The 27,399-nt window shown below is 44.2% G+C and overlaps 1 pseudogene; it reads right to left on the reverse strand.

Annotated features, from left to right (window-relative positions):
- Nucleotides 1–344: 344 nt before the first annotated feature.
- On the reverse strand, nucleotides 345–27,297 carry LOC123345429 (annotated as a pseudogene).
- Nucleotides 27,298–27,399: the final 102 nt, after the last annotated feature.

The raw sequence follows: 27,399 nt of genomic DNA on the forward strand, positions 1-27,399 counted from the left end.
TTAAGCAGGTCCTCTTTCCCTGGGTAAGATAACAGGGACTATTCCAGAACACTCAAGAACTTTCTAGAACTAATTAAGGCAGGCAGGTAATTAGGACACCTGTAGCCAATTGGGAAGCTGCTAGAATTAATTAAGGCTAATCGGGACACCTGGTTTAAAAAGGCTCTCACTCCAGTTAGCGAGGTGTGCGTAAGGAGCTGGGAGCGAGAGGATGTGCTGCTGGAGGACTGAGGAGTACAAGTGTTAACAGACATCAGGAGGAAGGTCCTGTGGTGAGGACAAAGAAGGTGTTGGGAGGAGGCCACGGGGAAGTAGCCCAGGGAATTGTAGCTGTCGTGCAGCTGTTCCAGAAGGCACTCTAGACAGCTGCAGTCCACAGGGCAGGCCTGGTTTCCTCCCAACTCCTGATCCAACACAGGAAGGTCTCTGGGCTGTTCCCCGACCCACATGGTGGATCAGCAGAAACTGTGGGGATTGTTCTTACTCTTTTCCCCCCATGCTGGCCAGTGATGAGGTTATCTGAGTGAACAGCAGATTTAAGCCATGAAAGTGGCCAAACTGAGGGCTACTGTGAATCTCTGAGGTGAGCAAAATCTGCCAATAAGTGCAGGACTCACCAAGGTAGAGGAGGAACTTTATCACAGATTATTATACAACAGTGCAGAGCAGAGAGGATTAGTTTTGATTTAGTGGAGTTAATAGGCTTGTAATTCACTTACAAGTGTGAAAGTTCAGAAAGCAGTTTGAGTAACCATGGTATTCAAATTACAGCTAATCAAGCAGGCTGAGGGAGTGTTCTTAGCGTTAACAGGCAGCTAGCAGGAAGATCCTGGTGATTGAATTAATTGGCAGAAAAGAAAGACAGATTATTAAACATAATTCTGTATACCAATGAGTAAACACTGTAATGTTCAAGTGTAGAAAGAGAACTATCACAAAGTACCCTACTTCTGGTATTTAAAATAGACAAACTAGTTAAGTTACCGCCCAAGGGTGAAATTAAGCTAGTGTTAAATATAAGGTATTAACACATTTGATAACTTTTGCAGTTAAAAACACATCACAGAATTAAAATTAGAATAAAAGCATTCTAAAGTTTAGAACGTAAATATTGAATAAAGATGTTGAAGTTAGAAGATAGTTTTTCCTCACTCTCACATAGAGTGTAATGTTATAAGGAAGAGAGATCTAAGGCCTGATCTACATTAGGAAATTAGGCTGGTATGACAACATCACTCATTGGTCTGAAAAATCCCTCCCCTCTCAGCTACACATTTAAACTAATCTGACCCCCTGGTGTAGAAAGTGCTTGGTCGAAGGGCAAAATCTCCCATTGACCTAGCTACTGCCTCTCCAAGAGGTGGAGTACCTATGCCATTGGGACAAACTCCCCACTGACGGAGTCAGTGTTTTCACTGAAGCACTAGTATATTTGTCATAGTTGGGTGGAAGTTGTTAGGCTTATATGACTGTGGTATTTTCCAAGTAAGAGTTCCTACTGTCCCAAGAGTCCAGATTTATGGAATAGATCTGAACTCCAATGGGTTCAGTGTTCTAAGGAAACAATAACTATGCTCTGAAAGAACAAATTTTGACTTCATTCAAAGTGCATAAATTCCCTATGGAATTTTAGCAACAAGCATGGATTTCCTAAATCTTTTTGCACTTTTTACTAGGTGGAATTTCTCACCCTGCCTTTCTGTTGTTCAGTGTGAAGTCTCCTTCATGGTGGGACTTAGGATTCTGTCTTCAAGGAAACTTAAAAAGTCAATGGAGGAAGGGAACTGGACTCAGTCACCCACCTTATGGGGTGGTTGTCCTAACCAAAATGCTGCAGAGTCATTCCAACTCTCTCTCTCTAGCCAAGGGCCTCTTTTAGTATTTATATCCAGTGGAACTGTTTCATAAGGAGATACTGAGGGATCTCTGTATCAGACTAACCCATAGTTTCGTGGCCAGGGCACTCACATGAGAGATGACAGATACCTGCTCAAATCCCTTTGTTTCATCAGATGGAGGGGGACTTGAAGTTGGGGAGGTCTCCCACATCCTGGGCAAGGGCCCTAATGATAGGGCTAAAGGTTATGAGTGAGATCCTCCTTTCCCACCACAGCTGTTTTGTGTGAAGGTAGGCAGCCTCTGAACACACCAGCTGGCTTGGATGCCATCAGCAGAGGAGTGTCTAACTTCCCCAGTTCATAAATCAGAAACAGAGATAGGTGCCTATCTCCATGAGATGGGCAGGGCTTAGGACATACCCTTCTCATTGACATCTCCTACCGATTAGCTTAGGCAGCTCCCCACCTAGTGCAAAGGCTTTTGTGAATCACATTCTAAGATTAATTCTCTTCCCCTTCATTTTAAAAGGAGCCTGGATATTTAACCCAGGCTTTGTGGATCCCAGTGTTGTTCCTGTGAACAACCTAAAAGTTAGGCATCATAATTATCTGAGTGTTACAATGCATGGATTTGGGCCTAAAACACTATCAAGAATAAATGAGAAGTCATAGCATATAACATAAAGATTGTTCTAGATGTATAACACCTGAATGGAGCATGATCAGTGTTCGGAGCTTCTCAAGAAGTTACAATCTAATCCCATCCTAGCCTCTTGCTCTGTACAACTCTGTCCCAAGAAAGTGATTTCATTTTTCTGTTTTAATAACTACCCATTGCATATCCTCACTACATAGCTATTCCAGCCTAGCCTGATGCTCTGAAATTTATGGGAATTGGCAAAGATCATCCCTAACCAGGACATTTCTATGATGCGTGTCCTGTGTGGAATTTCTTATGAGGTTTAGGCTCTGCCAGAAGCATTTCCCACTGTTGGGCCACTTATAGGGTGTCTCTTCCCTGTGGGTTCTCTGATGTGATAGAAGATGTGAGCTCACACGGAAGGTTTTCCCACACTCCTTTCATTCATAGGGTTTCTCTCCTATGTAGATTCTCTGCTGTTGACTAAGAGTTGAGCTTCAACTGAAGATTTTCCTTCAGTCAGAGAAGATATAGGGCTGCTCTCCTGTGTGGATTGTGTGATGTATAATAAGGGCTGAGCTCTGACTGAAGCTTTTCCCACAGTCCATACACTTGTAGGGTCTCTCTCCACTGTGGATTCTCTATTGTGTAGTAAGCGCTGAGTTGTTCTGAAACTTTTCCCACACTCGGGACATTGAAATAGTTTCTCTCCCATGAGATTCTTTGGTGAATAATAAGCTTTTCTCTGAAGCTTTTCCTGCACTAGGGGCATTCCTAGGGTCTCTTTTTTGTATGGGTTCCCTGATGGGATAGAAGCGGTGAGCTTTGACTGAATCTTTTCCCACACCCACTGCATTTGCAGTGTCTCCCCTCATGTTGATTCTCCAGTGATTAGTGAAATCTGAACTCTGAAGTTTTTCCCACAGTTAAGGTAGTTATATCATTACTTTCCTGTGTGGATTCTCTTATGTTTAATAAGGGATGAGCTGTGACTGAAGCGTTTCCCGCAGTTCGGGCAATTATAAGGTTTCGCTCCTGTGTGGATTCTCTGATGTCTAATAAGGTGTGAGCTCTGACTGAAGCTTTTCCCACACTGGAGGCATTCATAGGGTCTCTCTCCTGTGTGGGTTCTCTGATGCGATAGCAGGTGTGAGCTCACACTGAAGCTTTTCCCACACTCATTGCATTTGTAGGGTTTCTCTCCTGTGTGGATTCTCTGGTGAGTAATAAGAGTTGAGCTCCTACTGAAGTTTTTTCCACACACAGGGCACTCATAGGGTCTGTCTCCTGTGTGGGTTCTTTGATGTGGTAGAAGCTGGGAACTTTGACTGAAACTCCTCCTGCACTTGGAGCATTCATTGGGTCTCTCTCCTGTGGGTTCTCTGATGTGACAGAAGGTGAGAACTCACACTGAATCTTTTCCCACACTCACTGCATTTGTAGGGTTTCTCTCCCGTGTGGATTCTATGATATTGAATAAGGGTTGAGCTGCAATTGAAGCTTTTCCCACAGTCAGGGCAATTATAGGGCTTCTCTACTGTGTGGATTGTATGATGTGTAATAAGGGCTGAACTCTGTCTGAAGCTTTTCCCACAATGCAGACACTTATAGGGTCTCTCTCCTGTGTGGATTCTCTGGTGAATAATGAGGACTGATTTCCAAGGGAAGCTTTTCCCACAATCCCCACAAGTGTAGGGTCTCTCTATAGTGGGGTTTCTCTGTTCAACAGTTCCTCTGATTTTCTTGACCTGTCTGCTTCTGAGAGTGGATTTAGCCCGTCTCTCCCCTGAGTGGTTTTCCTGCTGCCTCTCTGGCCTGTGCTGGCTCTCACGGATGTCTGGCTCCTCAGGATTCTTGGTAACCTCCTTTTCAGCTCTTCCAGATACCATCCCATGTAGATCCACTTGCTCAAGACCTTCCTGCTGAGGATTCTCTTCTTCATTCTCACTCATCATGCCAACATCTTCTGAAATAGAGAGAGAATCCAGACAGGAGTCAGTCTCATTGCTGGGAGGGAAGGAAATGACAGTAAGGGGAACAGGAAAGGGGATCAAAACCAAATAATTGCTAGGGAGATTAAAAGATCAGCAGCTGAATCCTATTAATCCCCTGTGATCCTAAGAGCAACCCAATGCCAGAAGGCCAGGGGCTTCCTGTAGTAGTGAGTTTCAGCTGGCCTGGCCATCTCATGCAGAACAACTCACTATTGCTATACAGTAACTTCACACTTAACGTTATCCTGGTTAATGTTTTTTCATTGTTATGTCACTGATCTATTAGAGAACATGCTTGTTTAAAGTTGCGCAATGCTTCCTTATAACGTTGTTTGGCAGATGCCTGCTTTGTCAACTGCTTGCAGGAAGAGCAGCCCATTGGAGCTAGCTGGTGGGGGCTTGGAACCAGCATGGGCTGACAGCCCCCCATCAACTCCCCTAAGTTCCCTGTGCGGCAACTGCCCAGCAGGCTATCAATTGCTGGGCAGTTCAGGTGTACCTCCCCGCACTGTTGTGTGCTGCTTCTGCCCTCTGCCTTGGAGCTGCTCCCGGGAGCCTCCTGCTTGCTGTGCAGGGGATGGGGAGGAAGAGGGGTGCTGATGTCAGGGTGCCCCCTCCCCCTCACTCCTGTCTCCCATCTCCACAGAACGGGGGGCAGGGGGAATGAAGCATGAGACAGGGCTCAGGATGGACGGAGCTTGGTGGCGGCAACTGCTATCTCAACCTGCTGATCTACTTAAAAAGGCAATGTACTTAGTCAGCGTACTTAAAGGGGCAATATGCATCTCTCTCTCTCTCACACACACACACACACACACACACACACACACACACATGGTGTGTATCTCTGTCTCACACACACATGAACCCCCAGCACTTTGGAAAGTGGAGGGAGTGGTGTGCTCCAGTGGGATAGCGTGGGTTCAGCATCACCTTCAGTTTCCGCAGGGAATGTTTACAGCCACTGCCATGCATCTATTGTGTCTCCTCCCTCCATTTGTGCTGCATTGTGGAGTGTGAGACTACATTAACAACATTGTGTTAACCCTTGAGGGCTCAGCCAAGTGCTAGTTCATCATTTAGCAGCAAGACATTCCCTGGGACAGGTCCGTCCTTAGGATTTATGCAGCCCTATGCAGTATTATTAAACTGGTGCCCCTATGCCCATAGCAGCCCGGGCTCATAGCCGGGGCGGGAGGGGGGCTAGGGATGAGTCAGCAAAGGATATCACGGCAGCGGAGAGTCACAGTGCCCTGCAGAGACCTCCGTATCCTCTCCTTCATGCAGAATGTGTGGCGCTAGTGCATTCGGCTCTGTGAATATGGTCCCTTCCTAAGGAGACTGCAGCGTGCGTTGGGTGTGCAGGAGCTGACCCGCTCCTACCTGCTGTCATGGGCAGTGGGTGAAGCTGCCACTTGGGGAGGCTAGCTCCCCATCCCACCTCTTCTGCCTGTGGCCCCACCCATACTCCACCCCAGGCCATTTCCCCCAATCCGCCCAGGCTCCACCCTCTCCCTCCTCTCTTCCCTCCCTCTCCCTGCTCAGCCCCTTCCAGCCAAATCCCTGAACCCAAATGAAGCAAATGACATTTGAAAAAAACCACTCTTCTGCAATTTCTCTCTAAAGAAAATGGAACGTGTTTTCCACTGCAAGCCAGATGGTGAAGACTCAACATGCAGTAGGTACCTAATTAAAAGCACTGGGAATTTGGGAATAAAAAACGTCAGTCGCAGGTTTTTTAATATGCCCTGAAGTTTGTCAGAGATTTATTTGCAAAACTTTTGTAGTAAGTGCATTTAAAAATCTATGCAAGGATTTTTTTTAGAGATGTGATTTTATAATCTTCAGCAACACACTAATGAAATATTTGTAAAGCAAATTTTAAACTAAGGTCTTGTAGACTAACATATTCTGAGTAAACTTTAGATAATGTTTTCACCCCTCAGCTCATGCTGTTTTTGTCAATAAATTCAGAAACTGACATTATATACCCAGGGGCTGGCAAATGCCTGTTAAATGGCTTCATTAACACTTGAATGGCTCTTTGAACAGTTTCAATGAACAGTTTCAATGTTGTGCTAATAGGTCTGGCAGGCTGGAAGGCTTTTTCACTTTTAAGTTACTAGATCCCCTCTGGAGGAAGACTCATCAGGCTGTAGCAGCCAGCTGTGGTGGATGCATGCAAGAAGGGTCAGAACAGGGATAGGAAGAGGCGAGAGGGTGTACACCAAGACCCAGGGGTGCCCCAAAGTTTTGGCTGCCCTACGCAACTGCATATGCTGTATATGCCTAAGGCTGACCCTGCCCTGGGAAATATCCCACCCTCTTCCTCCACCACCTCAACCAAGCTTCACACTCATCATTGCTGTGTACAGTATTAAATTGTTTGTTTAAACTTATACTGTAAGTGTCTGTATATAATATATAAATTACACAGACACACACACACACACAAATCTTTTGTCTGGCAAAAAAAAATTTCCCTGGAACCTAGCACCCCCCCCCCCTTTACATTAATTCTTATGGGGAAATTGGAGTCACTTAACATCATTTCACTTAAAGTAGCATTTTTCAGGAACGTAACTACAACGTTAAGCGAGGAGTTACTGTAATCTGTATCTAAAAGGTGTCACATACTATAGCACTGGAAAACTAACAACTCACTGATCATTAATATTCTTGTGTGATGTACGTATCACAAAGGACATGATAGATATACACTGGAAGTATGTGACTAAAATATGTTTAATCTGAGCATGTAGAGGGAGTTGATGAACAGGTTTTTTCCACACACAGAGGCCAAAACTTCAAACCAGTTATGGCCAAATTCAGTGAGCTATTCATTTGAATTTGACGTTGCAGGAAGATAATTTGCATTGTAAAAATCACCAGCTGGGGGTGGAGAGAAGTAGACAGCATGGCATCCAGACCCAGCAGGGAAAGGAACTTTGTCTGGGCTTAATTTTCAAGGAATTTTGTAGGTTTACTGGAATATAAAAAGAAAAGGTATATAATCACATAGTTGTCCATTCCTGTGCAGATCACAGAATCATAGAATATCCGGTTTGGAAGGGACCTCAGGAAGTCATCTAGTCCAACCCCCTGCTCAAAGCAGGACCAATCCCCAACTAAATCATCCCAGCCAGGGCTTTGTCAAGCATGACCATAAAAACCTCTAAGGATGGACATTCCACTACCTCCCTAGCAGTGGTGAGCTGGAGCCAGTTCGCACCGGTTTGCAAGAACCAGTCGTTAAATTTAGAAGCCGGTGTAGAACTGGTTGCTAAAGGGGTGGCCTGGCTTCCCCAGGGGGCAATTTAAAGGGCCTGGGGCTCCCAACAGGGGCTGGAGCCCCAGGCCCTTTAAATTGCCACCATAGCCCCACTGTTGGAGCCCTGGGGTAGGGCTGCGGGGCTCTGGGGGCTATTTAAAAAGTCCAGGCTCCTGCTGCTTCTAGTGCCCCGGCCCTTTAAATAGCCACCAGAGCCGCGCTACTACTCCAGGGCTCAGTCCTTTAAATAGCCGCCGGAGCCCTGGGATAGTGGGGGGCTCCAGGGGCTATTTAAAGGACTGGAGCTCCAGCTGCCTCTGCCACCCCAGTCCTTTAAATAGCCACCAGAGCCCCACCGCTTTCCCAGGGTTCCAGCAGCTATTTAAAGGGCTGGGGTGGTTGAAGCAGGGGAGCCCCGGACCTTTAAATAACCCCAGAGCCCCGGGCTGCTGCTGCTACCCCAGTGGAGGAGGAGTAACTTGCGGGTTCTGAGGGGGGCAGTTGGGGCAGGACGTGGGTTGGGGTCGGGTGGGTGGGAGACAGGCACGTGAGGCTTGTACTGTACTCACCGGGCAGTTCCCTAACGGGTCTTCAGTGGCACTTCGGTGGCGGGACCTTCACTTGCTCCGGGTGAAGGACCTTCTCCCAAAATGCTGCCGAAAACCAGGAGTGAGTGAAGACACCCCACCCCTGCCGCTGAAGTGCTGCTGAGGACCCAGTTCTTAGGCTTTTGGGACTCATCACTGCTCCCTAGGTAACCCATTCCAGTGCTTCACCTCCCTTCTAGTGAAAAAGTTTTTCCTAATATCCAACCTAAACCTCCCCCACTGCAACTTGAGACCACTACTCCTTGTTCTGTCATCAGGTACCACTGAGAACAGTCTAGATCCATCCTCTTTGGAACCCCCTTTCAGGTAGTTGAAAGCAGCTATTAAATCTTCCCTCCTTCTTTTCTTCTTCAGACTAAACAATCCCAATTCCCTCAGCCTCTCCTCATAAGTCTTGTGCTCCAGCCCCCTAATCATTTTTGTTGCCCTCTACTGGACTCTTTCCAATTTTTCCACATCCTTCTTGTAGTGTGGGGCCCAAAACTGGATACAGTACTCCAGATGAGGCCTCACCAATGACAAATAGAGGGGAATGATCACGTCCCTCGATCTGCTGGCAATGCTCCTACTTATAGGATTCTTCTGTCCTAAGTGCAGGACTCTGCACTTGTCCTTGTTGAACCTCCTCAGATATTTTTTGACCCAATTCCCAGTGCTCTTATATATCTGGGAAAAGTGGATCTTTCAACCAAGGGGGATGAAGTCTCTGAGAATTGAATATAAGTGAGAAACCTGCTTAGATAAAAATTGTAAACTGTTGAAGTTAAACTTTAGTCTTAGAAAGCACATTTTAAAGTTTGTTTGTTTGTAACAATTTCTATCTTTATCCCCTGTACTAACTTCAATCCTATCTTTTTAATCGAAGAAACTTTTTTACTTTTTAACTAAACCAGCTCAGTGCTTGGATTGAGATAGGAGGGTTTGTCAAACACCAGTGAAATTAATGAGCTGCAGTGTATTGTCTCTTTAAAGGAGCAACAAACTTAATAACTTCTGTGAGCATTCTAGGAGCGGTTTGGGCACTGCAGGGAGACAGTTTTCAGGAAATTCTGAACTGGAGGGGTGTTGGTGTCACTTTGCAAACAATAACTGGGCAGTGGAAGCCAGGCTGTGACCTACAGGCTTGTCTGCTGGATGTTGGTGTCTGGGCTATGAGCCACAGTAGCAGAGCATTTAAGGCATCATAGTTGTAGGACAGGCAGTGACACAACTTTTTACTGGTCTGGGTTGAACCCCAAAATGTCACAGCCTCCCAAATCCTTCTCCAGAGGAGAGAGATGAGGGAACTCATCCTTCCTCACATCCTCTGAATATAGAGGCTGAAGGGTCAGACGGGCTTGATGAAAATTCATATGTGATGTCTGCCATGAGGATACAATAACTGGTCTCTTAGTTTAGATGAATCCTCACCTGTGTGGCCATTCCTCAGGATCTCCCCTTCCTCGTATCCCTGGAGATCAGGGACCCACGGCTCCTCCCCTTGTTCCAGCTGGGAGATCATGTCAGGTTTTGCTGGGGGAACAAAGAAACAAGTGTGGATCGTGTTTATTAAAATGAAACTGTTATTCCTTCCAAACTGAGGATCTGAATAGCCCACCCAGATAGGAGAGAGGAAGGAGCCTACCACCCTATAGGGACTGGGCTATAAATCATAAAAGGTCCAATGACATACTGCTCTGGAGCAACAGATCATCCATTCTACCTAGGGAATGACCCTGCCTTATTCCCGTGGGGAGCTGAGGAGAGTTGCTACACTCTGAAGGTATCTGGGATACAACTAAAGTCTTAATCACTGCCAATTCCCCCCACCCCCACACATAACGCATATCCCTTCACAAAACAAGCCACAATTGGAAGATGTTACATAGACTGGGAACTTTTTGAGGTAGGGACTGTCTTTCACTATGTGTCCATGTACCACCTGGCTCAGAAAGGCTCTGATCCTGACTGGGGCTTCTAGGTGCTTCCCCAATGCAAGTTGTTCAGAAATAAACAGAGGTATCACCACCCATGGCCTGGAAAGAAGATCAATAGACACCTGCCCCCAGTGCAGTGCAGAGAGGAAAGAACGTCTTCTCATGAGTCATGATAGACTAGAACTAGGGCAGATCCATGGTGACCAATGGTCACTCAGCCCTTCCCCATCACCCAGGAGATCTGCTCTTCCCCCATAGCTGCCCCTCTGGTGGACATCAAAGGACTGGTGATGGATCTCATCCCCTCAGGGAACACCACAGACCCAGAGAAAACAGCTCTGGAGATGGAGTAGCCATTCTCATCCAACCTGGCCTCAAACTACAGAATCATAGAAATGTAGGGCTAGAAGGAAACTTGAGAAGCCAGTCCCCTGTACTCATGGCAAGACCAAGTATACCTAGACCATGCCTGACAGGTGTTTGTCCAACCTGTTCTTAAAATCCAACAATGAGGGGGATTCCATTAGCCTCCATTGGTAACCTGTTCCAGTGCTTAACTATCCTTATAGTTAGAAAGTGTTTTCCTGATATTTGACCTAAATCTCCCTTGCTGCAGATTAAGCCCATTATTTCTTATCCTACCTTCAAGTGGACATGGAGAACAATTGATCCTCGTCCTCATTACAACAGCACATTTGAAGATTGTTATCAGGTCCTCCCTCAGTCTTCTTTTTTCAAGACTAGACACATCCAATTTTTTAAAAACTAACTTCACAAGTCATGTTCTCTAAACCTTTTATCATTTGCAATGCTCTGCTCTGGATTCACTCCAGTTTGTCCACATCTTTCTTAAGTTGTGGTGCCCAAAACTAGTTAACACCATACTGTAGCTGAAGTGTCATCAGCGCTGAGTTGAGTGGGACAATTACCTCCAGTGTTTTACATACAACTGTCCTGTTAATACACCTCAGAATGGCTTTAGCCTTTTTTCAACTGCATCACATTATTGATTCACATTCAATTTGTGATTCACTATCACACCAAGATTATTTTCTCAGTACTACTTCCTAGACAGTTATTTCTCATTGTGTATTAGTACTTTTCACTTGTCTTTACTAAATTTCATCTTGCTCATTTCAGGTAATTTCGTCAATTTGTCAAGACTGTTTTGAATTCTAATCCTGTCCTTGCAACCCCTCCCAGCTTGGTGTCTTCCACAAATTTTATTAGCATACTCATCACTTGACTCCATCAGGTCATTAATGAAAATATTGACTAATACTGGACCCAGGACAGATCACTGTGAACCCCCACAAAATATGTCTTCCTCATTTACAGCAATCTATAGGTAACTATTATTTGAGTAAAGTTTTTCAACTAGGCACCAGACATTCACATAGTAAGACACAGTCCCTGTCCCAAAGTCTAAAATGACAAGACAGACAGTGGATTATTATCTCAATTTTACAGAGGGGGAACTGAAGACCAGAGAGAATAAATCTAGGACTGTTAAAAGGGCCCGGGCACCCAAGTCAACAGGGCTGGATGTGTAACTCCCTGGGTCCCTTTGAAAGCCACAGTCTGAGTGACTTACAAAAGCTCAGACAGGGAGGGTATAGCAGAGCCTCGAATTTAAACCAGGTCTCCTGAGTCTCAGTGTAGTGTCTGAAACACAAGAGCAGCTTGCCTCACTTTTTCTACTCTGGTGACATACTCCACAGAACACTTCCAGACCATAAAGCACTTCACAAACCCTCACTCAGCCCCATAACCCAGCTCCTCTTACTGTGAGAAACCAGCACTTCACTGAAACCTACCACGGCCAGCAAGACACACCAGGAACAACATCCTCCTTCCCAGGATTCAGCACATTGGCACAAGTGGTAGCTCATGAGGCATGAACAGCAGCACTCTCACACTAGTCCATGTCCTTCATGACTGATAGAAGAGTCAGGAACATCTGGGGCCTCCCACCAACACAGCTGGGCAGAACATGGGCAAAATGAAGGTGAAGGACGTTTGAAAATGTGGCCACTGTGGATTTACGCAGAGCTGAGTCAGGAGAAACTTGGCCATCTCTGAGATGGCAGATGGGTCAGATGCCCCAGAGGATGTGACTAGTCTTGGGAACAGTCAGTAGAGAGTGACTTTGTCTCATTTGAAAACATTGGTTAAGGGAAGAGCAGCATCATTATGTCCCTGAATCTCCTGTCCTATGAGAGGGGATGTGGAGGGGACAGTCACTCAAACACAGAATTTGGGTACTACGGGGCTGATTCCCCTGTAATCTGGGAGACCAATGAAAAATCCTGCACAGAAGTCAACCCAGATGCTTCAGAGACACTCCCCCAACAGCTTCTCTTACCCAAGAAGACAGGAATCCTTACCCAGCGAGGTCACAGTCTCATAATTCTCCTGCATGACGTCCCTGTAGAGGGCTCTCTGACCCAGGTCCAGCAAAGCCCACTCTTCCTTCGTGAAATACACAGCCACATCCTCAAAGGTCACCAGCTCCACTCCAGCCATTTCCTTTCCCCGTCTCTCAAGGGAATGGCACAACCTGAAGCAAAATGTGGATGTTATTCTGCAGGCTGTCTGGGTTAGAAGGGTGATTGCGGATGTTTTGGAAGGGGATTTGGTCTGTTTCACACCCCTATTCCCCACAGGTTCTTTCCCTGCAGACAGATGTTCTACACTGTGATTCGGGGAAAATGTTTTTAATAGCTTTTTCAAACAATAGCCTTTTAAATCCATATTCACTTTTCTCAAAAAGTGGCCAGAGTTTCAAAAATGCTGAGCCTGCAACGCTGGGTTTCAGTTCTGAGTGCCCAAAGCTACTGAAATCAGTCCACTTACTCTGGAGCCTGAATATGGATTTAGGTGACTAAATTTAGGCTCTTGTTTAAATTCAAGATCCTGACCACCATCACTTTATTATACCATGGATCCAGCCCCCTCCCACCAAGACCAAACCCAGAGACTTTTTTCCATACTAGAGATTAAGTGAATTCAATGGGACCAGAAAGACAAGTTAAAAAAACACGTTAAAAAAAATTTGGGGGCATCTGGACATGCCTGATTTTTCCCTTTTAAAACCTGCATCACCATGTGGTCCTGTTCTGGTAAATCACCAGTATATAATTTTAAAATGTGATCAAGACGTAACCTTTTACTACATTTCTTTAAAAATATATATACTACGATATCCACAGGCATAGATGACTGGTATCTACTGATACTGGGGGGGCCCAATTTAAATGTTCCCCCCCCCAACAGCTTGAGTCATGCCCCCCCAGGCATATTCTCCTCCCCCCCCCTTAGTGGTCCCTCCCTGCAGCTCCCAGGTGTTAGCTCCACAACTCCTGGGAGGTGCAGGGAGCGGCTGCTGCTTTAGCTCTGTGCAGAGAGGCAGCAGCAAAAGCATAGACTCTCCCTGCAGCTCTCAGCTGTTTTGCTGCTGCCTCTACCCAGGGTCACAGCTTGCAAATGTGGTCCTGGCCAGTCCCAGGAGCTGCCTCACAGGGAGAGGACCCAGCCAGCAAATCCTGGCAGAAATCTGGGAGGGCATGTGACACCCCTGCTCCCAATGAGCCACCTCTGTCCACAGGTTACCAGTAAGGAGATGTGTGTCCCTGGTGAAACACAATATTATTAGAGTTACCATTTTAAAAAGTCATGTTAGCTTTAGGAAAGAAGTTACTGACTGGGGGAAATCTGTGGGAATTGAAAAACTTGTCTGGTCCATGTTTTGGTAGTAAAGGGGCCAGACAGTGTTCCCTGGGTAAGTTGTGGGGGTGTGGGTATTAACAATAAGCCCCAAGGGTCTTCCAGACATAAATCCTTTAGGAGCAGGTCGCTGAGAAAAATATCTAAAAAAGAAGCATCCTCTGATAAAATGTGTGTTAAATGCACAGTGTTCAAAATCCAATAGAGTCAGCTAGGATGTTCCTTCTGCGTTAAACTTGAGCACATTATCAGAAACGCCATACACTGTCATACTAACTGTAGAGGGCAGTGCTGGGGCAAAACAAATCTACTCAAGTTTCCAGTTTCAATGAGAGAATAATGATCTGTGCATTCCCGGTCTGGCCTGAGCAAATTTGCCACAATCAACCAGGCATGCTCAGTCTGTTACATCTTTCCCAGTTGCCTGCGTGAGATCCATGTACTCCCTCATGCATTTCCATTTCTCAAAATCAGGTTGTAGAGATTTAACTTGCACCTGCTCGCCATCCACATATAAGGCCACAAAATTAATGTCAATGTTTAAAGTTGAAAGTGCTGTTAACGTAATTACTACTGAAGGCAGCGTGATCTATAAAGCCAACAACAAACTGTTTGGTAACTGCCCCCGAAAGAGGTTTTCCTGGTTACTGACATGACTGAAGGTGTTTAGTAGTCCAGCTGCATCATGCTCACCCAGTCCACATGGTACTTAGCGTTGGTGGTTGTTACAGCCTCTGCATGGCCCAAACAACCCCCTGAGTAACTTTCACCTGTTTCACAAAACGGGACACTGAAATAATGTGCACTTTATAATTCCGAGTGGCATTCCCACTAAGCAGGCAAAAAGTTTCTTTGCTACACATAAGTTTAATTTTTGAAGTCCATGTCCTTCAGCAGCAATTTTTCTTGAAAAAATAAATCACTGTGTAAAGGTCCCAGCAAATCCAGCTTTCTGCTGATGGCTGTTAGGTCACCTCTGAGTATAAAACCTGTTACCCACACTGTCCAGAACAGTGCTATTGTGGGCCCCTGATGTCTCTCTCTGAAACATGCCTGTGGAAACGTGCGTAGCTAGGGTATGATTGCTGTAGTTCAGAATCAATTCTATTTAGATTCTGTAAGTGTAACAATTGTTGCTCTGGCTGATAAGACAGCCACCTAAACTGACATCCAGCTGGTTAAAAAGGGTGGTGATGGGGTAATTTGTTAGGATGACGTGGCATCTTTGTTACTGTCCGCCCCAACTTCTTTCAGAACCTGGCGGCACAGGTACAACAATGTGCTGTGAGGTCTAGGTAATGAGCCCCAGGCCTCAAAATAAAATAAAAAAATTCTAGAGGGGAAATCACAGTTAAGGCAGCCAAATGTGACACCTTGGCATAAAATGTATTCTCAATGCTGGTTTGAGCAGGGCTATTCGAAATAGATCCAATTCTGATTTGGGACAATTCTTCAGAATTGCCATGAATGAAAGCCATTTTGTAGGAGGTTTTAAAATACATCCCTTTTACCATGGGTGATGCTCTGCTTCCTCTTCTTAGGGAGTCTTTTAGGCTTATGGCTGCATCATCTTTTAACACCTTTTATTTTCTTTTTTAAATTGCCGGGAGACCCTGTACATGGGAATGCTTGATGCCGCTCTTTTGCTCCCAATCACCACAAGACCAGAACCTTCCTGTTTTATGTGCATGCCCACTTCATTCATAACAGCGCTAGACACACAATTTACATCTTTGGTTGTAATTTTAACAGCTATTTTCATGTGGGGCTTACTGATTTCTAGACCCTGTCTCAAAATTGTTACTGTTTTTCTAAAAAGACTGTGGAACATCCTTCCTAAATCATCCTCATACATAGCTGATAATACAGGATAACCCAGCAAGGCATAACCAGCCTGAGCCTTGTAATAGTTGCTATACAGAGAGGGGTCCCCCTAATTTTGTGTAGTCAACATCCTTCAACTTTCCTGGGGAAAGCCGACTGCTTCATAGGAGCATGTGGATCGGACAGAGACTTCTCTTAGAGAAAAGTCTATTGGTAGAGATTCTCTAGGTTATTGTCAGGAGCAGAGGATGGAAGAGGATAATGTAAGGGCCAGATCAGATGAGAAACTTTCACATAAAGAATCGGACACATCAGAAAAGGGCAGACAAATAAACAGTGACAAGTTTTTAAAGTGCTTGTACACAAATGCTAGAAGTCTAAATAATAAGGTGGGTGAACTAGAGTGCCTCATGATAAAGGAGGATATTGATATAATAGGCATCACAGAAAGCTGGTGGAGTGGGGACAATCAATGGGACACAATCATTCTGAGGTACAAAATATATCGGAAGGACAGAACAGGTTATGCAGGGGGGTGGGGAGTGGCACTATATGTGAAAGAAAATGTAGAATCAAATGAAGTAAAAATCTTAAGTGAATCCACATATTCCATAGAATCTCTATGGATAGTAATTTCATACTCTAATAAGAATATAACATTAGGGATCTATTATCGACCACCTGACCAGGACAGTGATAGTGATGGTGAAATGCTAAGGGAAATTAGAGAGGCTATCAAAATTAAGAACTCAATAATAGTGGGGGATTTCCATATTGACTGGTAACATGTCACCACAGAACGAAATGCAGAGACAAAATTTCTCAATACTTTAAATGACTGCTTCTTGGAGCAGCTGGTACAGGAATCCACAAGGGGAGAGGCAACTCTAGATTTAGCCCTGAGTGAAATATAAGAGCTGTAACTATAACAGGACTGCTTGGAAATAGTGACCATAATATAACAACGTTTAACTTTCCTGTGGTAGGAAGAACATCTCAACAGCCCAGCACTGTGGCATTTAATTTAAAAAAGGGGAACTATGCAAAAATGAGGGGATTAGTTAAACAGAAATTAAAAGGTACAGTGACTAAAGTAAAATCCCTGCAAGCTGCATGGTCACTTTTTAAAGACACCATAATAGAGGCCCAACTTAAATGTATACCCCAAATTAAGAAACAGTAAAAAAACTAAAAAAGTGCATTCATGGCTTAACAACCATGTAAAAGAAGCAGTGAGAGATAAGAAGACTTCCTTTAAAAACTGGAAGTCAAATCCTAGTGAGGTAAATAGAAAGAGGCATAAACACTGCCAAATTAAGTGTAAAAATGTAATAAGAAAAGCTAAAGAGGAGTTTGAAGAACCGCTAGCCAAACCTCAAGAGGTAATAAAATGTTTTTTAAGTACATCAGAAGCAGGAAGCCTGCTAAACAACTAGTGGGGCCCCTCGATGGTCGAGATACAAAAGGAGCCCTTAAAGATGATAAAGCCATTGCAGAGAAACTAAATGGATTCTTTACTTCAGCCTTCACGGCTGAGGATGTTAGGGAGATTCCCAAACCAGAGCCGGCTTTTGTAGGTGACAAATCTGAGGAACTGTCACAGTTTGAAGTGTCACAAGAGAAGGTTTTGGAATCAATTGATAAACTTAACATTAACAAGTGGTCTTCCCCAAGGGTCAGTCCTAGGACCAGTCCTATTCAACCCATTCATAAATGATCTGGAGAAAGGGGTAAAAAGTGAGGTGGCAAAGTTTGCAGATGATACTAAACTGCTCAAGATAGTTAAGACCAAAGCAGATTGTGAAGAACTTCAAAAAGATCTCACAAAATTAAGTGATTGGGCAACAAATGGCAAATGAAATGTAATGTGGATAAATGTAAAGTAATGCACATTGGAAAAAATAACCCCAACTATACATGCAATATGATGGGGGCTAATTTAGCTACAACAAAGCAGGAAAAAGATCTTGGAGTCATCATGGATAGTTCTCTGAAGATGTCCACGCAGCGTGCAGAGGCGGTCAAAAAAGCAAACAGGATGTTAGGAATCATTAAAAAGGGGATAGAGAATAAGAAGGAGAACATATTATTGCCCTTATATAAATCCATGGTATGCCCACATCTTGAATACTGCTTACAGATATGGTCTCCTCATCTCAAAAAAGATATACTGGCACTAGAAAAGGTTTGGAGAAGGGCAACTAAAATGATTAGGGGTTTGGAACAGGTCCCATGTGAGGAGAGATTAAAGAGGCTAGGACTTTTCAGCTTTGAAAAGAAGAGACTAAAGGGGAATATGATAGAGATATATAAAATCATGAGTGATGTGGAGAAAGTAGATAAGGAAAAGTTATTTACTTATTCCCATAATACAAGAACTAGGGGCCACCAAATGAAATTAATAGGCAGCAGGTTTAAAACAAATAAAAGGAAGTTGTTCTTCATGCAGTGCAGTCAACTTGTGGAACTCCTTATCTGAGGAGGTTGTGAAGGCTAGGACTATAACAGCGTTTAAAAGAGAACTGGATAAATTCATGGAGGTTAAGTCCATTAATGGCTATTAGCCAGGATGGGTAAGGAACGGTGTCCCTATCCTCTGTTTGTTTGTCAGAGGGTGGAGATGGATGGCAGGAGAGAGATCACCTGATCATTACCTATTAGGTTCACTCTCTCTGGGGCACCTGGCTTTGGCCACTGTCGGTAGACAGGATACTGGGCTAGATGGACCTTTGGTCTGACCCAGTACGGCTGTTCTTATGTTCTTATGGGTGCACATGCAGTTTAATGATCACCTTCCCAAAACAAAATCAAATGTGTTTATTCCAGTCTGTCTTTATTTCGGTAGGGATGGTTCTGATGTGCTGCTTACCAATGGAAAGTTAATGGGATTTGTCACCCATGATAGTGATAAATTTGTTGATGCTGTCATGGCTAGGAACACAGCACAGCACCAGAAGAGAGCAGTCCCCCACTAACCGATGTTCTACCATATCCCTGTACATATATGAAGAATTAACCCCCCCACCACCACTCTAATGTCAACAGGGTGAAGGGCTATCATGCAAGAATACTCCCAATCCTATCACCAATCCCCCTCTCCTGACCCCCGGTGTGGGAAAAAGAAAAAAAAACAAAACTTTTCTTCATTTGCTTTTAATCAAGTCCTTCTGGTCACTGCTTCATCACTTGGGATCACTGTTAATAGTTTTGTTGATGCTCTCTAATAAATGCTGGGTATTTTAATAATAGCCTGGTAGTACCAGCTCTTTTATTACAAATGGTAAAGCAAAATAAATTATGGTCCGTAAGTGACCATAATGAATTTCTGATAAAGCAACATCCCAATTAGTATAAGAACAGCATACTGGGTCAATCAGACCAATGGTCCGCCTAGCCCAGTATCCTGTCTTCAGAGAGTAGCCAGTGCCAGGTGCCCCAAAGGGAATGAACAGAACAGGTAATCATCAAGTGATCCCCTGTCGCCCATTCCCAGCCTCTGGCAAACAAAGGCTAGGGACATTATCACTGCCCATCCTAGCTAATAGTCATTGATGGACCTGTCCTTCATGAACTGATCTAGTTCTTTTCTGAACCAGGTTATACTCTTGGCCTTCACAAAATCCTCTGGCAATGAGTTCCACAGGTGACTCTGCACTGTATGAAGTACTTTCTTTTGTTTGTTTTAAACCTATTGTTTATTAAATCGCCTATTAAATCATATTTAAAGTATAAAGCTGGAAACAGTATTTTGAGGAAAGGTCCCCAGAGACGCATTTCTAGGTAAGATGACATAAAACCCACCTTCAGTCAGTTTCCTCCTTATCACAGGTCTTGAACTTGAGACATTTTGACCCAACTGTCAAATTTTCCAGGTCACCTTTCCATTTCACCAGAAAATACTTGTTTCTCCCATGCCTTTTCTTTGATAGACCCTTTTCTATTTTGTAAACACAGGCCTGGCTAATGTTTACTTTTTGTAATTCTTCAGGGCAAAAAGAGCCTGCAACTTCCTTTTCTCCGTAATCTTTTAATGTGTACACAGTTTGCTGCCCTTATGATGAAACACCCAACACAAATATTTCATTGGTAGACATTTGATAGCTTTTTAAAAGCTCCTTTTAATTTAGAAACATTATGGGATCTCTTTTCTGAAAAAGAAAGTGTGGCACCTTTATTTTAAAGCTATTCCCATAGACCATTTCTGACAGGCTCAATGAGTTAGTATGGGTAATATCAATCAGTTCTGATAATTTCTGCTGTAACTGTGCTTGAAGGCCTGCAGGACACATTGATGTACGAAAAGGTGCTATGGGAATTAAAATACCTCCATGTCTTTGATTTTAAACTTCTCCATGACCATCACCTTGACTTTATTATTGGTAAAAAAATCATGTACATCTTGTTGTTTTAACAAAGTCTTTAAAGCTTTGTTAAAAATAGATGAGGAAAAGAGTTCTTAAATTTCTGAGGCACCCAACCTTGGCTGAAAAGAGCTTCATCATTATTTAAGGCTACCACCCCGTTCTATTTAGCCAAAATATCTATCAGCGTTAACATTTATCTATGACTATCATTGAGGTTCAGGTTGGGAATCACAATGATCAAATGAGCCTGCCATTATGCATCCACATCAGACACAACCATTTTATTTCTTTGAAACTTGATTCTTGCTGGCTTGTGCTGCATGTGAGTATCTTGGTCTACAAGCCAAGATGCAATCTGCTTTATGCTCAGAGTTTTACCAAATTTATTAGCAGCCTGAAATAAGGGGCGGGGGGGGGGGGGAAATTACACCTCCAAAATTCCCAAACTCCCTGGGAAATACATTTTCTTTTAAAAGCCTGTGACATTCTGGGTATGTGTCCCAGACCTGAGGAAGAGCTCTGTGTAGCTCAAAAGCTTGTCTCTCTCATCAACAGAAGTTGGCCCAATAATAGACATTACCTCACGCACCTTGCCTCTTTATTAAGCCCGTCTTTTCTGACTCCAAGACTTAAGTATATGTAAGAAAACACTAACAAAAAATACAGAGCAAGGAATCATATTTTACATTAGATTCTTAAACGTAGTTATATACAGTCAAGTGAAGCACCTATGCACAGCTGGTAACATCTTTCTATTTTAGATTAGTTTTGTAGCACCTATAAACATCCATTGCGTTCTTGTTTCTGAAAGAAAAAATTTGTACATCTTCATCAATATTCAGTTGTATTCTTTTTGACCCCTTAGGGAGAAGTTTTGTCATGCAAGAAGTTTTATAAGCTTGTTTTAACAACCCTCTGACATATCATCAGGCCAGTTTTCACTGGCACCTTATTTCCAATGCCTGCCAGCAGTTACAATCTGCTGAAGCTTCTACTTCCCTTATCATTTTAACAACTTCAGTTTCAGTTTGAGTGGTCAAGTTAAGCTCCTTCAGTTTGTAGCCTGTGGCCATAATTATATTTAAGAGCCATGCCATATTCAATTTAGAAGAAATGCATCTGACCTGGTGAAACATTTCTGTACACCCTCAAATAATACAATTATGGCTGTGTGAGTGGGTTCATCTATCACACAGGCTTCAGAGTTATCAAAGAGCAGACCTTTAAGCGGTGGTAATTGGTGTTGCCTACAACAGCCCTAACAATATGAGTCATAACACCTTCTTTACAGCTCGGTTGGTCAGCCCCCTTACTTTGCTATAGGCTTTTTTTTTTAAGTCTCCGTTTTGCAAAAGCAGCATGTGCATATCAGATTTATTCTTCCAGAAGGCTGATTCTCCTTATCCAACTAATCCACTAAAGATGTCTGTCAAAAGCAGAGAAAATAATAGGTTTTTAATTCTTTGTTGCTGTAATTTACAAATTAAAAAGGCAAAAATTTTAACTTGTACTACCTAGATCATCCCCTCTTCTGTTTCTGAAATGTCATCATTCCTAGTGACCATGCTGTTGGGCACTGTCTGTCTCTCCATCTCATCTATGATCCCTGTTACTATGAACAAACAGATACATGTATTTAAACCCTTATAATTTTGCATCAGTTTCTTGTAAAATGCCATAAAGGGTCTTACCTCATCTTGCAATTCTGGCTCAGATTGCTCTGCTTCTGATGGCAACTCGCTACATACCCTGGCTATAATCCTGTATGATTCCAGCTTAGTTATCTGTCAAAAACAACAAAGAGCATATTTTAAAGGTACAACTGCAATTTTTTTTCAGAAGCTGTGTAAAAACTTCCAGTTGTTTTACCATGATGATATTGCCATTTGACAAGCAATCGTCAGTTACTGCCTGACTGTTGGCCTCACCATCCTCCAACGATACCATGGCCACCACCATGTATACAGGGTCTTCTTCTTCCCAAAAAAGCATAAATATATTTAGCCTCTTATAATTTTGCAGCAATTTATCATAAAATAATGCAGGCCATCTCACCCCAGACCTTAAATCTGCCTTCATCATAGTCAGCAACAAATGCCTCTGCATCCTATCTTGAAGTACTTTTACATCTTTTGCCTTACTTACAACAGGTGATGGCCCCATAGAGTCTCCCTGGTTCTTTGGTTCGATTTCTGGATAGAACACGGGGTTCAGTATTGGTGATGCCTCTTCAGGGAAATAAGTGTAGGCAGGTTGTCTCTTCTGAACATATGCAGGTGCTCCCAGAGGCAATTTGAGCTTCTTGGCATCTGTAGGCATCTTGTAATAGGCCATGATCGGAACCTACAGTTTAAATTCCCTTGCTTGGAGTTTTCCAAATGATCCAGTCCTCAGGAGGCCATTCCTGACTGGCTCAACAAAAGTGATTTAAACAGTGCAATGGAGAATAGCCATGCCCCACCATTATGGCCCATTATGATTGGTTCAGGGAAATGCATTCATTTTAATATTCTATGACACATGGAAATAATATCTTCTAATTGGCTCAGTCTTGAGCCTGGCTTGTCTGAAGCTGCTGTCCTGGAATTACTGGCATTTGATTAGTGACCGCCCTTGGGGTGAGATGCTTTTATCTTTCTTGCTTTTTTAAACACTCTCACACACTTTGTAATAATTGTCTTCATTTTCTCTCCCTGCCATTTGGTCAGAGAGCAGCATTTTCCTTTCTTGCTGTTTTACAACTCTCTCTTTTTTTCCCACTTTATTTTCCTCTCTCCTTCTGCCTTTTTTCCCCTTTTCATGTAACTAACTCTCTCGCTCTCTCACACACATTTTCTGATAATCCACTTTATATTCTCTTGGTCTCTCTCTTCCCCCCTTATTTCTGAATATTATCCCTCTGTTTGTCTACACTCATATTTCCACGTAACTAACTCTCTCTCTGAGATCTGCTTTATTTCATAAATTATTTAAAAATGACTTAATGCTTCTTTATGCTGCTGGCCTATTGAAATGAATTTAACAACAGCTTTAAATGTAAATAAACAAAGAAACCCACAAAGTGCTATTTATACATTTAGTCCTGATGCATCTCGCCCCCACACCCCCCCGCCCAAAATGAGCACCAGGTGAAAAGTGTACATGTCCAAAAATGAGTCTGGGCTGAGACATAAAGCAAAAAGGGGGCATGGAAGCTTCTCAAAAGTTGTATGATGAGTAAAGCTATAGATTTTACACTATTTAGCTTCCCTGCATTCAGGTTAAATGTAAACCAGCCTGAATAAGTTGACTGGAAGAAATGAGTGGTTGGTTTGGGGTGTTTGTTCATTAGTTTTTTGATATCTCCTGGGCTCAAGGAAACAGGACACTGTAAAATAAATAAGACTGCTGTAAAGGTCCCAGAGTTCACTGTCAAATTCTCCTCCCAACTGGAGCAGCCCTCAGTCCCTGAACTTTGACTATCTGCTCAGGTCAAAAGGAGTACCATTGTCTTGTATGAAAATCTACTGGCTCTGTGGATACGGTGAAAGTGGTGGATGTGATATACCTTGACTTTAGCAAAGCTTTTGATACCATCTCCCACAGTATTTTAATTTGCTTTCAAGAAAAGTATGGATTGGATAAATGGACTAGAAGATGGATAGAAAGCTGGCTAGATCATCCGGCTCAGCGGGTAGTGATCAATGGCTCAATATCTAATTGGCAGTTGGTATCAAGCGGAGTCAGTCATGGGGCCAGTTTTGTTCAACATCTTTATGAATGATCTGGATGATGGGATTAATTGCATCCTCAGCAAGTTTGCAGATGACACTAAACTGGGGGGAGAGACAGATAACACTAGAGGGTAGAGATAGGGTCCAGAGTGACCTAGACAAATTGGAGGACTGGGCCAAAAGAAATCTGATGAGGTTCAACAAGGACAAGTGCAGAGTCCTGCACTTAGGACGGAAGAATCCCATGCACCGCTAAAGGCTGGGAACTGACTGGTTAAACAGCAGTTCTGCAGAAAAGGACCTGGGAATTACAGTGGACGAGAAGCTGGATAGGAGTCAGCAGTGTGCCCTTGTTGCCAAGGCCAACAGCATACTGGGCTGCAAGGCCAGGGGGGGCAAGTGGGGCAATTTGCCCCGGGCCCCAAAGGGGCCCTGTGAGCCCTGGTCCGGGTCTTCGGAGGCATTTCAGCAGCGGGGGGCCCTTCAGTGCTGCCAAAGACACTGAGCGACTGAAGGGCCCCCCGCCGCAGAAATGCTGCCGAAGACCCAGACCGCCGCTGGTGAGTACAAGCGCGGCAGCTCCCCCGCTTTGCCCCAAGGCCCGTGAATCCTCTGGGTGGCCCTGCTGGGCTGTATTAGCAGAAGCATTGCCAGCAGATTGAGGGAAGTGATTATTCCCCTCTATTCAGCACTGGTGAGGGCACTCTTGGAGTATTGCATTCAGTTTTGGTCCCCCTACTACAGAAGGGATGTGGACAAATTGGAGAGAGTCCAGCGTAGGGCAACAAAAATGATTATGGGACTGGGGCACATGACTTAGGAGGAGAGGCTGAGGGAACTAGGGCTATTTAGTCTGCAGAAGAGAAGAATGAGGTGGGATTTGATAGCATCCTTCAAATACCTGAAGTGGGGGGTTCCAAAGAGGATGGAGCTCGGCTGTTCTCAGTGGTGGCAGATGAAAGAACAAGAAGCAATGGTCTCAAGTTGCAGTGGGGGAGGTCTAGGTTGGATATTAGGAAACACTATTTCAGTAGGAGGGTGTGAAGCACTGGAATGGGTTACCTAGGGAGCTGGTGGAGTCAGGGCCAGCTCTAACATTTTTGCCACCCCAAGCAAAAAAAAAAAAAAAAAAAAAGAGCGCTGCCCTGCCCCCGCAAGCACCGCCCAACCCTTCCCCCAGCACTGCGTCGGGCTGCCCAAGTCCCCGCACCCCCCCCCCCGAGCGCCGTGCCGCCCAAGTCCCCGCGCCCCGCCCAGCACCGCGCCACCTGGCCAAACCAAAAACAACAAAAACAAACCCCGATCGCCGCCCCCTCCCAAGGTGCCGCCCCAAGCACGTGCTTGGTAGGCTGGTGCCTGGAGCCGGCCCTGGGTGGAGTCTCCATCCTTAGAGTTTTTAAGGCCCGGCTTCACAAAGCCTTGGCTGGGATGATTTAGGTGGTGTTGGTCCTGCTTTAAGCAGGGGATTGGACTATATGACTTCCTGAGGTCTTTTCCAACCCTAATATTCTATGATTCTATGCAATCCCTCTCAAAGGCAATTTTTGCTAAATATACACGTATAATATTGACAACCTGAAGAATTCAAATTCAACGCCGAAGAATTATGATTTTTAAAAAAAATACATTTGGGATTCTTTTATTTATCTTTTTGATGCTGTCCCTTTATGGGGCACTAGCTTTATATTTTCAAGCTCTTTTTCCCTCCACAACCATGAAGGTTAGAATCTATTATTAATTATTATTATTATGATGTGATTTAAAAGCAGTCTCTTACGCTTTCAGAATAAAAAGAACAAATATTGCCGCACTCAGGATAAAATAATCAAAGTTGGTAACAATGAGTGTATGTATTTGACTACCTCCTAGACACACTGATACCAATGAAAACACTCATACTCCATAAAATTAAGGACTTGTTTACTCCCTCCCCCCTAGGAATTTGTTTGCAAGCGGAGACTGCAACCATTGATTGGCTGTGACCTCTCCCAAAGAATGCATATGTCTAAAATATTTATACATTGCTTTAACAATTAATACCATTTTGCACTTCCAATTATATACTTCCCACCTATTTTTAGTTAAAAAATAAACCAGATTTCTGTAACTAATTCTTCCATCCTGCTAACGCTGAGACACATGCTTTCATATTTCATTAGCCACATCAATGATCATTTATCTCCTAAAAAATTTAAATTTCTAATTGAATGTTCTATTTTCATAGCAGGGTTGCCTCAAGCCAGGTTTTCCCAGGATCATCCTTTTCTGGAGTAGCTTTCCTGGGAAATCTGTAGGGATGCTCTATACACACTGTCAGCTATCCAGGTTTAAGGACTCAGGATCATCCTTGATGGGCTGATTTTTTTTGTATCTCATAAGTGGCAGCCCACTTTCACAGCCATTTCCTCTCCGCTAAATATTTTTGTTTGATACATTTCAGTGACATCCTTCATGCTGACATTTACCTTTTTGTTCTTTAAAAAAACAAACAAAAAAAAAAGGTTCTTCGGAAATGAATATTCTGTTACTCTTTTGCATTGGTCTCAGAAATTTCTCATGCCAATGCTATATCACAGTATTTAAGGAGATATGCTTGCAATGATTCTAACCAATGAGGTTTATCGGATAGAGACAAGGTGGGCCAGGGAATGTCTTTTATTGGATCAACTTCTGTTCATCCAATAAAAGATATTAGGTCACCCACCTTGTCTCTCTAATATCCTGGGACCAACACGGCTACAAACACACTGCATACAGCTTTACATTAGCACATTCCCACAACATGGAACTCTGGCTATTAACTTTTTTTCTAAGGTTATTGTTAATAACAATATTACTGTCCACTTTTCCCTCAACCCCACACAGCTCCCCACCCAGATGCTGCCCCTTCTCACAGCCCCTCCCCCCCATACACTGGTTTTGTTTATTTGGGGTGAGGGAGGGTCAGTTTGAAATTTTGGTGCAGCTCTTACTTCTCCGTTCCTGGGGTGTTCCCTCCCCGGAGCTGGCTCGGCTCCTGCAGGCGCTCCGGGGGGCAGAGCCGGGGGGGGGGGGTCAGGGAGGGCAGCAGCTCTGGGACTCGCAGACCCCCGCCCCCCGGGAGCAGAGCTGGGGCGAGGAGGGGCCGTTGGTGCAGAGTCACTTTCCTGCCCGGCCCCAAACCTTCCCCCGGGTCTCGCCCCTCACCTGCAGGCTCCGGCTCAGGGGCTGGTGTCGGCAAAGCCCGGGGCTGCCCCAGGGGCTGGTTCCCTGGTACCCTCGCAGAAAGTCCCCGCACACACCCCGCTGGGGAGAAGCAGCAGCAGATTAATCCCGGGGTCACAATGGAGCCTGGAGGCAGCCACCAGCAGCGTCTGACCCAGGAAGCTCAACCCACAATCTGCTGAGGAGCAGTAACAGCTGCTGAAGCCTCTGCCATTAACCACTTCCTGCAGTGAAAGGGATTTAAAGAATGGGGGTGGGGTATTGGAGGGGAGGAGTGAGCACAGACATTGTGGGCAGGGGA

Source organism: Mauremys mutica, chromosome 12, assembly GCF_020497125.1.
Source record: "Mauremys mutica isolate MM-2020 ecotype Southern chromosome 12, ASM2049712v1, whole genome shotgun sequence".
Taxonomy (NCBI): domain Eukaryota; kingdom Metazoa; phylum Chordata; order Testudines; family Geoemydidae; genus Mauremys; species Mauremys mutica.